The following is a 14,374-nucleotide window of genomic DNA, read 5'->3' on the forward strand; positions in this document are numbered from 1 at the left end:
AGTTACGAGAGTGCTTTTCGAACCAATGCGACTATTGGAATTGGAGAAATTTCGACAAGTCGAGCGAAAGTTTTGAGAGTCCATTTTGAATCAAGGGGATTATGGGACTCGCAAAAATTTGGATAAGTCGCATGAAAGGTACGCGAATGGTACTCGGACCAATGCGACGTTCGTGATTGGAAGAATTCCGGCAAGTCCAACGAAAGTTATGAATTTCTTTTCGAACCAATGCGACTATCGGACATGGAAAAATTCTGAAACGTCGAAGGAACGTTATGAGATTACTTTTCGTACTAATACTGCTATCTGGTTGGGAAATTCCCGACTCTTCAGAGGAAATTTATGAAAGTGTCTTACGAATAAATGGACTGTCGGACTTGGGTAAATTCTGACACGTCTAAGGAACGATATGAGAGTGCTTTTCGATCCAATGCGACTATCTGACTTGGAAAAATACTGACAAATCGAACGGAAGTTATGCGAGTATTTTCGTACCAATGCGACTAACGTATTTGGAAACATTCCGACACGTCGAAAGAAAGGTATGCTTGTGCTCTTCGAAACAATGCGAATATCGCACTAGGAATATTTCCGACACTTCCAACGAAAGTTATGACACTGCTGTCCGAATCAATGCAATTATCGGACTTGGAAAAGTTCCGACAAGATGAACGGATGTTATGCGAGTGCTTTTCGAACCAATGCGACTATCGGAATTGGACAAATTACGACAACTCGATGAAAGTTACGCGAGTAGTTATCGGCCCAATGCGAATATCGGGATAGGAAAACTTCCGACATGATCACGATAGTTATGTGAGAGGTTTTGAACCAATGCGACTATCAGAATTGGTATATTCCTACACGTTCAAAGAAAGTAATGCGAGTGTTTTTCTAACTAATGCGACTATCGTTCTTGGGAAAATTCTTAAACGGACAAAGAAAGTTTCGAGAGTGCTCTTCGAATATATGCGACTATCGGACTTGGAAAACTTCCGACAAGATGAACAAAAGTTATTGGAGTGATATTCGAATCAACGCGACTATCGGAATTGGAAATAATTCGGCAAGCCGATGAAACTTATGCGAGTGCTTTTCGAATCAATGCGACTATCGGAATAGGAAAAATTCCAAGTCGATAGAAGCTACGTGAGAGGTATTGGGACCAATGCGACTATCGGGATTAGAAAACTTCCGAAAAGCCTAACGAAAGTTGCGTAAGGGTTTTCGTATCAATGCGGCTATCGATGTTGTGAAATTTCCGACAAGTCGAAAAAAAATTATGAGAGTGCTTAACAAATCAATGCGACAGTCGGTCTTGGAAAAATTCCGACATGTCAAATGAAAGTTACGCCAGTGCTTTTCGGTTCAATGCCACTATCGGGATTGGAATAATTCCGATATGTTCACAATAGTTGTTCGAGTGTTTTCGAATTATTTTGACTATAGGTATTGGAAATATTCGGACAAGCCGATGAAAGTTACGCTAGTGGTTTTCTGATCAGTGCGACTACCGGTAATAGAAAACTTCCAAGAAGTCCAACGAAAGTTATGTGAATGTTATCGAAGCAATGCGACTATATAATATTGGAAAAATTCCGACAATACCAACGGGATTATTCCGAGTGCTTTTCGAACCATTGCAGCTATCGGTCTTGTGAAAATTCCGGTAGTCGAAAGAAAATTCTGAGGGTGCTTTACAAATCAATGCGACTTACGGTCTTGGAAAAATTTCGACACATCGGACGAAAGTTATGAGAGTGCTTTCAGAATCAATGCGACTATCGGACTTGGAAATATTCCAGCAAGTCGGACGAAAGTTCTTCGAGTGCTATTCGAATCAATGTGACTATCGGAATTGGAAATATTCCAACTCGACTAACGAAAGTAATGCGAGTGGTATTCGGAACAATGCGGGAAAAATCGGAATTGGAAAACTTCCGACAAGTACAACGAATGTTCCGTGAGTGTTCTCGAACGAATGCGGCTATCGCTCTTGGGAAAATCCAGAAAGTCGAATGAAAATTATGAGAGTGCTTTACGAATCAATGCAACTATCGATCTAGGAAGAATTCCAACAAGCCAAACGAGAGTTGTGCGAGTGCTTTTCGAACCAATGCGTCTATCGAAATTGAAAGAGTTCAGACAAACCGATAAAGTTACACGAGTGGTTTTCGGACCAATGCGACTTTCGGGAATGAAAAAATTAATGCAAGTCCAACTAATTATGTGTGAGTGTTTTCGAACCAATGCGACTGTCGGAATTGAAAAAAATCTGTAAAGTCGAACTGAAGTTATTCTAGTGCTTTTCGAAGCAATACAACTATTGGAATTGGAAAAATTCCGACTATCCGATGAAACTTATACGAGTGGTTTTCAGTCCGATGCGACTATCGGTATTAGAAAAATTCAAACAGGCCCGATGATTGTTATGTGAGTGTTTTCGAATCATTGCGACTATCGGACGTGGAAAAATTCCGACAAGATGAACGGAAGATATGTGAGTGCTTTTCGAACCAATGCAACTATCGGAAAGGATAAATTCCGTGAAGTCAAATGAAAGTTCTGCCTGTGCTTTTCGAACCAATGCGACTATCGGGATTAGAAAACTTCCTAGAAGATCAACGAAAGTTATGTACGTGTTATCGAATCAATGCCGCTTTCGGAATTGGAAAAATTCCGACACGTCCGAAGAAAGTAATGCTAGAGGCTTTCGAACCAATGCGACTATCGGAAAGGATAAATTCCGTGAAGTCAAATGAAAGTTCTGCCTGTGCTTTTCGAACCAATGCGACTATCGGGATTAGAAAACTTCCTAGAAGATCAACGAAAGTTATGTACGTGTTATCGAATCAATGCCGCTTTCGGAATTGGAAAAATTCCGACTCGTCGAGCGAAAGTTATGGGAGTGCTTTACGATTATTGCGACAATCTGACTTGGAAAAATTCAGACAATTCGAACAAAAGTTATTCGAGTGCTATTCGAACCAATGGGACTATCGGTCTTGGAAAAACTCCGACAAGTCGTATGAAAGTTATGCAAGTTCTTTTAGAACCAATGCGACTATCGGACTTGGAAATACTCCGACATATCGAAAGATAGTTATGAGAGGGCTTTTCGAATAAATGTGTCTATCTGACTTGCAAAATTTCCAACATTTCGAATGAAAATTACACGTGTGGTTTTCGGACCAATGCGGTTATCGTGAGTGGAAACATTCCGACAAGACCAACTAAATATATGTTAGTGTTATCGAATCAATACGTATATCGAAATTTGAGAAATTCCGTCAAATCGATGAAAGTTGCTCGATTGATTTTCGGACTAATGCGAATATCTGGATTAGAAAAATTCCGGCAAGTCCAACGAAAGATTTGTGAATGTTTACGAATCAATGCGACTATCGGAATTGGAAAGATTACGACAAGTCCACCGTAATTAATTGTAGTGGTTTTCAAACAAATTCGTATATCGGAAATAGAAACATTCCAACACATCGAACGAAAGTTATGAGGGTGTTTTTCGAATCAATGCTACTATCGGAATTGGGAAAATTCAGTCAAGTCCAACGTAATTAATGCGAGTGCTTTTCTAACCAATCCGTCTGTTGCAAGTAGGAACATTCCTACACGTCGAACGAAAGTTTTGAGAGTGTTTTTCGACTCAATGCTACTATAGGACTTGCAACATTTCCAACAAGTCGAATAGAAGTTAAGCGACTGCTTTTGGGACCAATGCGACTATCAGGATTGGAAAAATTCCAACAAGTCGAATGAAAGTGACGCGAGTGCTTTTCGAACCAATGCGACTATTGGAATTGGAAATATTCTGAGACGTCCTACGAAAGTAATGCAAGTGCTTTTCGAACCAATTCGGCCATCGATCTTAGAAAAAATTCCACACGTCCAAAGAAAGATATGAGAGTGCTTTTCGAACCAATGCGAGTATCGGTCTTGGGAAAATTCCGACACGTCGAACGGAAGTAATGGGGGTGCTTTACGAACCAATGCGAGTATCGGTCTTGGGAAAATTCCGACACGTCGAACGAAAATAATGGGGTTGCTTTACGAACCAATGCTGTTATCGGTCTTGGGAAAATTGCGGCACGCCGAACGAAAGTTACTGGTATGCTTTACGAATCAATGCGACTATCGGACTTAGAAAAATTCCAAGAAGTAGATCAAAGTTACGCGAGTGGTTTCGGGACCAATGCGGCTATCGGGATTGGAAAAATTTCGACACTTCCAACATAAGTAATGGGACTGCTTCTCGATGTATGCAGCTATCGTTCTTGGGAAAATTCCGACACGTCCGAAGAAAGTAATGCTATTGCCTTACGAACCATTGCGACTGTCGAACTTGAAATAATTCCGACACTTCGATCAAAAGTTTTGAGAGTGTTTTCGAAGAAATGCAACTATCGCACTTGCAAAAATTCCGACAAGTCGAACGGAAGTTATGCGAGTTGTTTTTCGAACCAATGCGAATGGCAGAATTGGCTAAATTCCGACAAGTCGAATAAAAGTGACGCAAATGCTTTTGGGACTAATGCGACTATCGGGATTGCAAAAATTTCAAACAAGTCCAACGAAAGTTTTTCGAGTGCTTTTCGCACCGATGCGACTATAGGAATGGAAATATTCCAACACGTCCAACGAACGTAATGCGAGTGCTTTTCGAACCAATGCGGCCATCGATCTTGCGGGAATTCATACAATTCGAACGAATGTTATGGGTGTGCTTTACGAATCAATGAGACTATCGGACTTGGAAAGATTCTGACAAATCGAATGAAAGTTACACAAGTGCGTTTCGTCCCAATGTGACTATCGGGGTTGGTAAAATACCGACATGTCCAACGAAATTTATGCGTGTACTTTTCGAACCAATTAGCCTATCGGAATTGGAAAAATTCCAACAAGGCGAATGAAAGTTACGCGAGTGCTTTTCGGCCAAATGCGACTATCGGGATTGGAAAAATTCCAACAAGTCCAACGAAAGTTATAACAGTGCTTTTCTAATCAATGCGACAGTCGGAATGGGAAATATTCCGACACCTCCAATGAAAGTAATGCGAATGATTCTCGAACCGATGCGACTATCGGTCTTGAGAAGATTTCGACAAGTGGAATGAAAGCTATGAGTGTGCTTGTCGCACCAATGCAGCTATCAGTCTTGGGAAAATACCAACAATTCCAACAAAAGGTATGCGAGTGCTTTTCTAACCAATACGACTATCGGAATTGGAAATATTCCGACACTTCCAACTAAGGTAATGCGACTGCTTCTCGAACCTATGCGCCTGTAGGACTTGGAAAAACTCCAACATGTCCAACGGAAGATATGCGAGAGCTTCTCGAATCAATGCTACTATCGGAATTGAAAAAATTGGAATAAGTTGTATGAAAGTTACGTAAGCGGTTTTCGGACCAATGCGAAAATGGGAATTGGAAAAATTCCGACATGTCCAACGAAAATATGTGAGTGTTTTCGAACCAATGCGACTGTCAGAATAGGAAAAATGCTGGCTATCACAAAGAAAGTAATGCGAGTGCATTTCGAATCAATGCTTCTATCGGAATTAGAAAAATTCGAACAAGTCGTATCAAAGTTACGTGAGTAGTTTTCGGACCAATGCGAATATGGGGACTGAAAATATTTCGGCAAGTCGAATGAAAATTACGAGAGTGCTTTTCATACCAATGCGACTATCGGAATTGCAAAAATTCTGATAGGTCGAACGAAAGTTATGAGAGTGCTTTTCGAACCAATGTGACTATCGGAATTGGATTAATTCCGACAGGTCCACCGAAAATTATGCTAGTGCTTTTGGAACCAATTGTACTATCCGAATTAGTGAAATTCCGACAAGTCGAATGAAGTTACGAGAGTGCTTCTCGAATCAATGCGACTACCGGACTTGCAAAAATTCCGACAATGTGCTTGAAAGTTACGCGTGTCGTATTCGGTCCACTGAGTCCTCCTGGATTGGAAAAATTCCGTCAAGTACAACGAAAGTTATGCAAGTGCTTTTCCAACTAATGCAATTACCGGATATGGAAAAATTACGACACAATGAAGTAAAGTTATGAGAGTACTTTTCAGAATCAATGCGACTATCGGGATTGGAAAAATTCCAACTATTCCATGATAGTTATGCAAGTATTTTCGAACCATGCGACTACCGGAATTGGAAATATTCCGACACGTCCAAAGAAAGGTTTGCGAGTGCTTTTCGAACCAATGCTGCTATCGATGCATGTCTTGGCTAATTTCCGACATGTCACAGGAATTTTATGAAATAGCTTTACGAATCAAAGCGACTGCAAGTGTTGAAAGAATTCCGACAAGTCGAACGGAAGTTATGCGTGTCCTTTTCGAACTAATGCGACTATCGCAATTGGAAAAATTCTTACATATCGTGTGAAAGTTCCGAGAGTGCTTTTCGGTCCAATGCGACTATCGGTATTGGAAAAATTGCGACAAGTCGAACGAACTTTACGGCAGTGCTTCTCGAACCAATGCGCCTATCGTTCTTGGGAATATTCCGACTCGACGAAAGAAAGTTGCACGAGCGGTATTCGGATCAACGCTACTATCGGTATTGTAAAAATTCCGACAATTCGCATGAAACTTTCACGAGTGGTATTCGGAGCAATGCAACTTTCGCAATTGGAAAAATTCCGACAGGTCCAACTAAAGTTATGCAATTGATTTTCGAACCAATACGACTATCGGTCATGGAAGAATTCCGACACGACGAAGGATAGTTATGAGAGTACTTTTCGAATCAATGCGACTATCGGACTTGGAAATATTCCGACACGTCGAAAGAAATTTATGAGAGTTCTAGTCAAATCAATGCGACTATCGGTTTTGGAAAAATTCCGATTAGTCGAACGAAAGTTTCGGACCATTGCGACTATTCGGATTGGAAAACTAACGACAAGTCCAACGAAAGTTATGTGAGTGTTTTCGAATCAATGCGGCTGTCGATCTTGAGAAATTTCCGAAACGTCGAACGAAAGTTATGGGTGTGCTTTACGAATCATTACGACTATCGGGCTTGGTATAATATCGGCAAGTAGAGCGAAAGTTATGGGAGTGCTTTTCGAACCAATGCGACTAACGTCATTGGAAGAATTCCGACAAGACGAACGAAAGTTATGATGGATCTTTTCGAAACAATGCGACTATCGGTATTGGAAACATTCAGACAAGTCGATTGTGAGTTATGCGAGTGTTTTCCGGAACAATACGACTATTGGACTTGTTAAAATTCCGACAAGATGATCGGAAATTATGCGAGCGCTTTTCGAATCAATGCGACTTTCGGTATTGGAAGTACTACGACACGTCCAAAGACAGTTATGAATTTGCTTTTAGAACCAATGCGACTATCGGACCTGAAAAATTCCGATTAGTCGAATGAAAGTTATACCAGTGCTTTTAGAGCCAATGCGACTATCGGACATGGAAAAATTCCGACAAGTTGAACGGAAGATATGCGAGGGCTTTTCGAAGTAATGCGACAATCGGAAATGGAATAATTCCCACAAGTCATGTGAAAGTTACGCGACCGCTTTTGGACCAATACGGCTTTCGGAATTGGAAAAATTTCAACAAGTCGGACGAAAGTTATGCGAGTTCTTTTAGAGCCAATGCGACTATCGGACTTGGAAAAATTCCGACCAGTTGGACGAAAGTAATGCGAGTGCTATTGTAACCAATGCGACTATCGGACCTGCACAAATTTCGACCCGTGCAATGAAAGTTACGCGAGTGCTATTCCTACCAATTCAACAATCGGAATTGGAAAAATTCCGACAAATCTAACGAAAGTTTTGCGAGTGCATTTCGAATATATGGGACTATCGACCATGGAATAATTGCGACACGTAGAACGAAAGTTATGCGAGGGTTTTTTAAACCAATGCGACTATCGGAATTTAAAAATTCAGTCAAGTCGAACGAATGTTATGTGATTGCATTTCCAATTAATGCGACCGTCAGACTAGGAAAAATTACGACAAGTAGAACGAATGTCATGCGATTACCTTTCGAACCATTGCGACTGTCAGATTTGGAAAGATTTCGACAATTCGGACGAAAGTTATGCGAGTGCTGTACTAATCAATGCTGCTATCGGAATTAAAAGCACGTCGACAGGTCGAACAAAATTTTTATGAGTGCTTTTCGATCCAATGCTGTTATCAGTCGTGAAAAAATTCCGACATGTTGATCGAATAATATGCGAGAGCTTTTCGAACAAATGCGACTAATGGACTTGGAAAAATTTCGACAATTTAACTGAAAGTTATGCGAGTGCTTTTAGAATCAATTCGACTATCGGAATTGGGAAGACTCCGACAAGTCGAGCGTCAGTTGTACGAGTGTTTTGAACCAATGCTACTATCGGAATTGCATAAATTCCGACAAGTCCAAAGAAAGTGATGGGAGTGTGTTTCGAACTAATGCGACTATAGGAATTAAAAAAATTCCGACTATTCAAAAGAAAGTTACGCGAATGCTTTTCGAATTGGAATTGGAAAAACTCCGACAAGTCGAGCGGCAGTATACGAGTGCTTTTCGATCCAACGCAACTATCGGTCGTGGAATTATTCAGATAAGCCGAACGAATTTTATACGAGTGCTTTGCGAACCAATGCGACAATCTGAATTGGAAAAATTCCGACAAGACGAACTAAAGTTATGCGAATGACTTTCGAACTAATGCGACTATCGGATTGAAAAAATTCCGAAAAGTCGATGAAAACTATGAAAGTGCTTTTAGGACCTATGCGACTATCGGAATTGAATAATCTCGGTAAGTCGAACGAAAGTTATGCGATTGCTTTTCGAAATAATGCGTCAATCGGACAGGAAAAAATTACGACTAGTTGAACGAAAGTTATGCGAGTACATTTAGTTCTAATGCAAATGTCTGTTTGGAAAAGTTCAGACAAGTCGAAGGAAAGTTATGCGAATGCTATTCGGATCAATGCGTCTATCGGAATTGGAACAATTCCGACAAGTCCAAAGAAAGTTACCCAAGGGCTTTATGTACCAATGCGAATATCGGGATTGGAAAAATTCCTATAGGTTCAACGAAAGTAGTGCGTCTACTTTTCGAACCATTGCGGCTATCAATCTTGGAAAAGTTCCGACAAGTCGAGCGAAATCTATGCGAGTACTTTTCGAACCAATGCGACTATCGGAAATAGGTGAATTCCGACATGTCGAACGATAGTTATGAGAGTACATTCCGATTCAATGCGACTATAGAACTTGGAAAAATTCCGACGAGTCTAATAAAAGAAATGCGAGTGGTTTTCGGACCAATGCGATTATCGGGATTGGAAAATTTCCAACAAGTCCAACAAAATGTATGTGAGTGTTTTCGAACCAATGCCTCTGTCGGAATTGGAAAAATTCTGACAAATCGAATTAAAGATATTCCACTGCTTTTTGAATTAATGCCAATATCGGACTTGGAAAAATTCCGACATATCCAATGAAAGTAATGTGAGTGCTTCGCGAACCAATGTGGCTATCGCCATTAGGAAAATTCGGACACGTCGATAGAAAGTAATGCGAGTGCTTTTAGAACCAATGCAACTATCGGAATTGGAAATATTCCGACACGTCCAACGAAAGATATTCGAGTGCATACCGAAACAATGCGGCTATCGGTATTGGGATAATTCCCACATATTGAACAAAAGTTATGAGAGTGCATTCGATTTAATGCGACACTCGGAATTCGAAAAATTCCGACATTTTAAATAGTGCTCACGCGATTGCTTTTGATACAAATGCGTTTATCGGGATGAGAAAATTCCGACAATTCCAACGAAAGTTATTCGAGTAAAAGTTATTCGAGAAACAATGCCACTATCGGATTTGCAGATATTTCGACAAGTCGAATAAAAGTTACGTGAGCGTTTCTCAGACCAATGCGACGCTCGGGATTGGAAAAATTCCGAGAAGTCCAACTTAATATATGTAATTGTTCTCGAATCAATCCGACAATCGGTATTAAAAAAGGCCGACAAGTCAACGAAAGTAATGCGAGTACTTTTCGAACCAATGCGACTATCGGACTTGGAAAAATTCCGACAAGTCGAACGAAAGTAATGCGAGTGCTTTTCGTACCAATGCAGCTGTCGGAATTAGAAAAATACCGACAAGTCGAATAAAAGTTACGCGACTGCTTTTGGGACCGATGCGAATATCCGTAATAGAAAAATTCCGACAAGTCCAACGGTGGTTATGCGAGTAGTCTTCGGACCAATGCGACTATCGTACCTGGAAATTTTCCCACACGTTGAACGAAAGTTATGAGAATGCTTTTCGAATCCATGCGACTATCGGACTTGGAAAAATTCCGACATGTAGAAAGAATGTTAGGCGAGTATTTGGAACCAATGCGTCTATCGGGTTTGCAAAAATTCCGACAAGTCGAATGAAAGTTAGGCGTTTGGTTTTTGGGACACTGCGACTATCGGGATCAGAAAAATTCAGACAATTCCATCGAAAGTTATGTGAGTATTTTAGAATCAATGCGACTATCGCAATTGGAAAAATTCCGACAAAACCAACGAAGGTTAAGCGAGTATTTTACGTTTCAATACGACAATCTGGCTTGGAAAAATTCAGACAAGTCGAACGAAAGTTGTACGAGTGTTTATCGAACCAATGCGTCTATCGGAAGAGGACCAATACCGACAAGTCCAACGAGAGTTATTTGAGTGCTTTCGCATCAAAGCGACTATGGGAAATGAAAAATTCCGTCAAGCCGATGAAATTTACGCGTGTGGTTTTCGGACCAATGCGACTATCGGGATTAGTAAAATTCAGACATGTCCAACGAAAGATATGTGAGCGTTTTCGAATCAATGCGACTATCGGAATAGGAAAAATTCCGACAAATCCAACGAATGTAATGCAGTGGTTTTCGAACAAATGCAGCTATCGTTCTTGGAAAAAATCCAACACGTTGAACAAAAGTTATTTGTGTGCTTTCCGAATAAATGCGACTATAGGATTTGAAAAACCTCCGACAAGATGAGCAAAAGCTATGAGCGCTTGCAGAATCAATGCGACTGTCGGACTTGGAAATATTCCGACACGTCCAACGAAAGTAATAAGACTGTTTTTCGAACCAATAAGGCAATCGGTCTTGGGAAAATTCTGATAACCCGAACGAAAGTAATGCGAGTGCTTTTCGAACCAACGCCTATCGGAATAGGAAATACTCAGACAAGCCGATCAATGTTACGCGAGTGGTTATCGGACCAATGCGTCTGTCGGGTTTGCAAATATTAAGATAAGTCCAACTAAATATGTGTGAGTGTTTTGGAACCAATGGGATTTGCGGAATTGGAAAAATTCGGATAAGTCGCTAGAAGTTACGCGAGTGGTTTTCGGACCAATTCGACCAACGGAATAGGAAAAATTCCGATATGTCCACGATATTTATGCGAGTGTTTTCGAACCAATGCGACTATCGGAATTGTAATTATTTCTACACGTCCAACGAAAGTAATGCGAGTGCTTTTCGGACCAATGCGGCTATCGGTCTTGGGAACACTCCGACACTACGAAAGAAAGATATGAATGTAATTTTCGAACCAATGCCACTGCCGGGATTGGAAAAACTCCGTCATGTCCATGATAATTATGCGAGTTTTTCGAACCAATGCCACTATCGGAATTGAAAAAATTCCGACAATTGAAATGAAAGTCTCGACAGTATTTTTCGGTCCATTGTCACTATCAAGATTGGAAAATGCCGACATGACCACGATAGTTATACGAGTGTTTTCGAATCAATGCAACTATCGGTCTTGGAAAAATTCCGATAGGTCGAAAGAAAATTATGAGAGTGCATTTCGAATCAATGCGACTCTCGGAATTGGACAAATTCCGACAAGTCGATGAAAGTTACGCGAGTGGTTATCGGCCCAATGCGAATATCGGGATTGGAAAATTTGCGACATGTCGACAATAGTTATGCGAGAGTTTTCGAACCAATGCGATTATAAGAATTGGACAAATTCCGACATGTCTATGGAAGTTACGCAAGTGGTCTTCGGACCAATGCGACTATAGGGATTAGAAAAATAAAGACATCTTCATCGAAAGTTATATGAGTGTTTTCGAATCAATGCGAGTATAGGATTTGGAAAAATTCAGACAAGACGATGAAAGTTTAGCGAGAGGTTTTCTGACCAATGCGACTTTCGGGATTGGAAAAATTCAGACATGTCCAACGAAAGATATGAGAGCGTTTTCCGAACAAATGCGACTATCAGACTTGGAAAAATTCCAACACTTCGAACGAAAGTTATGTGAGTGCTTTTCGAATAAATACGACTATCCGACTTGGAAAACTTCAGACAAGATGAACGAGAGTTACGCGAGTGATTTTCGGTCCAACGCCAGAATCGGGATTGGAAGAATTCCGACAAGTCGATGAAAGATACGCGAGTAGTTATCGGACCAATGCGACTATAGGGATTGGAATAATTCCGACTAGTCCAACGATATTTATGAGAGTGCTTTACGACTCAATGCGCCTATTGGTTTTGGAAAAATTCAGACGTGACAATGATTGTTACGCGAATGTTTTTCTGCCCAATGCAACAGTCGGGAATGGAAGACTTCCGACATGTCATTTAAAGTTACTCTAGTGGTTTTAGGATCAATGCATCAATAGGGATTAAAAAAATTCCGACTAGTCGAACAAAAATTATGCAAGTGCTTTTCAAACCAGTGCGGCTATCGGTCTAGGGAAAATTCCGACACGTCGAAAGAAAGTTATAAGTGTGCCTTTAGAACCAATGCTGCAATTTGTCTTGGAAAAATTCCGACAAGTCGAACGAATGTTATGAGAGTGCTTTTCGAAACAATGCGACTATCGGGATTGGAATATTTCCGACTTGTCCACGATACTTATGCGAGTGTTTTCGAATCAATGCGACTATCGGAATTGGAAAGATTCCGACAAGCCGATGAAACTTATGCGAGTGGTTTTCGGGCCAATGCGACTATCGGGATTACCAAAATTCCGACTAGTCAATGATAGTTACGTGAGTGGTTTTAGGGCCAGTGTGACTATTGGACTTGGAGTAATTCCGACAAGTCGAACGAAAGTTATACGAATGCTTTGAGAACCAAAGTTACTATCGTAATTGGAGAAATTCCGTCACGTCGAATGTATGTTATGGGTGTGATGTACGAATTAATGCCACTATCTCTGTTGGAAAAATTACGATTAGTCGCTGAAAGTTAGGCGAGTGGTTTTCGGACCAATGCGACTATCGAAATTGGAAAAATACCAACAAGTCGAAGAAAGTTACGAGAGTACTTTTCGTTCCAATGCCACTATCGCGATTGGAATAATTCCGACAAGTCGAACGAAATTTAAGGGTATACTTTACGGACCAATGCGACTATCGTTCTTGGTAAAATTACGACAAGTCGAACAAAATTTATGCGAGTATTTTTCGAACCAATGTGACTATCGGACTTGGAAAAATTCCGATATGTTGCTGAATGTTACGCGAGTGGTTTTCGGTCCAATGCGACTATCGTGATTGAAAATATGCCGAAAAGTCCAACGAAAGTTATGTGAGTGTTTTCGATTCAGTGCGTCTATCGGAATTGGAAAATATCCGACAAGTCCGACGGAAATAATACGAGCGCTTTTGAACATATGCGGTCATCTGTCTTGGACAAATTTCGACAAGACGGACGAATGTTATGAAAGTGCCTTTCGAATCATTGCGACTATCGGTATTGGAAAATTTTCGTCATGTCCACGATACTTATACGAGGGTTTTCGAACCAATGCGACTATCGGAATTGGAAAGAATCCAACTCGCCGATGAAATTTATGCGAGTGGTTTTTGGACCAATGTCACTATCTGGATTAGAATAATTCCGACAAGTACAACAAAAGTTCTGTAAGTGTAATCGATTCAATGCGTCTATCGGACTTAGAAACTTTCCGTCAAGTTGTATAAAAGTTATGAGAGTGCTTTTCGAATCAATGCAACTATCGGTTTGGAATAATTACGACAAGACCGAGAATGTTACGCGAGTGGTTTTCGGACCCATCCGACTAACGGAATTAGAGAAATGCAGACAAGTACAATGAAAGTTATGCGAGTGTTTTCGAATCAATGCGACTAACGGAATTGGAAAAATTCCGACAAGTGGAACAAAAATATTATTTTAGTGCTCTTCGAATCAATGCGACTATCGGCCATGGAAAAATTCCGACGAGTCAAATAAAAGTTATGCGAATGCTCTTCCAACCAATGCGGCTACCGGACTTGAGAAAATCCCGACAATTCGAACAAAAGT

This window comes from Vespa mandarinia, unplaced genomic scaffold (assembly GCF_050613455.1).
Source record: "Vespa mandarinia isolate Hongniang unplaced genomic scaffold, ASM5061345v1 scaffold_61, whole genome shotgun sequence".
NCBI classification, from domain to species: Eukaryota; Metazoa; Arthropoda; class Insecta; order Hymenoptera; family Vespidae; genus Vespa; species Vespa mandarinia.